Here is a 2,500-nt window from a genome sequence, read left to right on the forward strand (position 1 = left end):
ATGTAGGATCATATGGACGAAACAGTGACAGTTTAGTTTTCACTGAATCGAATATAGCTAATTAATTTTCTGCAAGTTTAGGTATTCCATAGTCACATGAAATACTAAATACTGCAACCAAAATACCATTCTTTTTTGTGGGAGATGAAGCTTTTCCCGTTAAGCCTAATCTGATGAGGTTATATCCTAGAAAGGACTTGGACTACTCCAAAAGAGAATTTAATTATCGGATCAGCAGGGCTAGAAGAACAGTAGAGTGTGCCTTTGGAATGTTAGCTAAAAAAAACTGGTGTACTTCAGACATCAATCGAGACTAGTGTTAAAGTATTAGAATAATTGGTGAAAAGCATTTGAAAACAATTTCAACTACTCTCCAAGTGATGCAACACAATCCAATTATTTAAACTCAAGCCTGACAGCAACAAGAAGCACAGGGTTTACAACAGAAGCTATGGTAGTTTGTGATTTCTTGTAAAAAAAAATGTTTCCCCAGGTGGAGCTCTTAAATGGTAAGCCTCAATGATCTAGTAATATATAGTTCAAGGTGAATAAACCTAATGTGCAGTTCATAGCCTAATGTATAGTTCATAGTTTAAAAAAACAGTTAGCCAACCTGTACATTGCATCGCAGCAGCAACTTCCTTTCACAGAGCAAGTATGACATCACGATCCTGGTGGCTCGGGTCATTGGGATTATATATAGTAGGGCGCACTCGAAGTAAGGAATTCCACTTGCATAATCACACCACGACGGATTTCTTGTGTGAGATACTTGCAAAAAGTCCCTATTTTTCGACAGCTAATTGACTTGATTCCTTTATTTTTTTTTCAAACATTCATACAAATTAGTGTCAAACTGGGGTGGCGATTCATGACGCATGATGAATCACATTGACTTGATGCGACTCAACTCTTTGCTGGAAAGTGCATGAGTCCTAAAGGGAGTGAGTGACTGACTGAGTGTCCGATCGAGTGTCCGTCTCCTTGACCCCCAGGTCGATATCATGATTTGCTGGGTCATCTTGAAGATTAAACATCCACTTGCTGATCTGCCTAACCATATTACCACAGTGTGTTTGCACGAGAAAGTTTTGGAAGTGAGGAACTTTATTAGTGGAACATTTCATGCATAGTATATTAACAGAGATTAAAGAATTCAATAGGCATTTCAAATGAGTGAAAAAAGAGAAATACCCAAGATATTACGAAAAATACANATTTCTCTGAAATGAACCAAGATAGAAATTAATGTATGGCTTAACTTCGGCTGCGAGTGTTTCTACTGTTGGCATGCTGAAAATGGCAATATGTAAGAGTAAACGACTGTTCACTAAATTAAGGGTCTGATAAGATTATTATATTAACACACACAGCGTGTGAGATACTCGCAAAATGTTTTTTGAAGCTAAAGTCTGATGGTTCTTGATTCCTTTATTTATTTTTTCACAGGTGATATTGTGATATTACTCAGGTAGCGATGGCTGGCATGTCTCACAGCAGAAGCAGGGAAGTGGTAGGCTATCTGACCACTCTTTGCTGGAAAGTGCATGAGTCCTAAAGGGAGTGAGTGACTGACTGAGTGTCCGATCGAGTGTCCGTCGAGTTGAGTGTCTCCGACCTTATATCCAGGACGCTGGTATATCCTTAGATTCCACCTATGGGTCTTCCTTCCTTATTATTGACACTTTCTTCATGGTTTGCGTGAGGAAGGGGATGGGAAAGTTCATGAGGAAGACTTTTTTTTGAAAATACATAGTGACCTTTCTTAAGTCGTATAGTTTTCATGCATAGTGAGGATAGTTTTCAAGAATACAATATACAAGAATTAAGATAACAATAAAAAAATAAAAATTACGAAGTGTAAAGATTGAAAGTGTAAGAAAAATATAGTTTGCCTAACTGAGAACGTTTTAACTTCTTTCACTGTTAAAACACATAAGCACAAGTATATGGAAGGGGGGGGAGGGCATAGGAAAATAGAGAAATGATGGAGAATTGGCCCATAGTATGTACTTAAGTTTTATGTGAAAAATGTTGAGCAAATACATTTGAAAATTTTTTGCGTGCAGATGTGGAGTCAATCTTGTATGTTGATCTTATTCTTCCTTGCACGCTGCAAAGCCAGGACCTCATGTTTCCAAATCTTGAAGTTGGAATTGCTTAGGTGTTCCTATGGTTTTTCGTCTTAACACATTATTGTGTTATTGATTGCCCAAAGTGGAACTCTTGCTGTGGCAGATAACCTGGAGGTTACAATGTCCTTTCCCAGCTATTTATAGTGAATCCCACTTCTGACACCAGTTTGTGAGTGATAAGAATGGATCCCACCGCTGCCACCACTTTGTGAGGGATACTCCCTAAAGGTTTATTGAAGCTAAAGGCTGGTGGTTCTTGATTCCTTTATTGGTGGATAACGGCACAGATGATATTTGATATTTACTCGACTAGTAATGACTTGTCTGATGTCTCTTGTTAGACTGGTGTGCCTCATGGTAGAGGT

General features: G+C 38.3%; 1 pseudogene; it reads left to right on the forward strand.

Annotated features, from left to right (window-relative positions):
• Positions 1-513, forward strand: part of LOC147471199 (uncharacterized) — a 6,131-nt pseudogene extending 5,618 nt beyond the window's left edge.
• The last annotated feature ends 1,987 nt before the right edge of the window (positions 514-2,500 follow it).

Source organism: Penaeus japonicus, unplaced genomic scaffold (assembly GCF_977035675.1).
Source record: "Penaeus japonicus unplaced genomic scaffold, GWHDUDI00000001_assembly GWHDUDI00000010, whole genome shotgun sequence".
NCBI classification, from domain to species: Eukaryota; Metazoa; Arthropoda; class Malacostraca; order Decapoda; family Penaeidae; genus Penaeus; species Penaeus japonicus.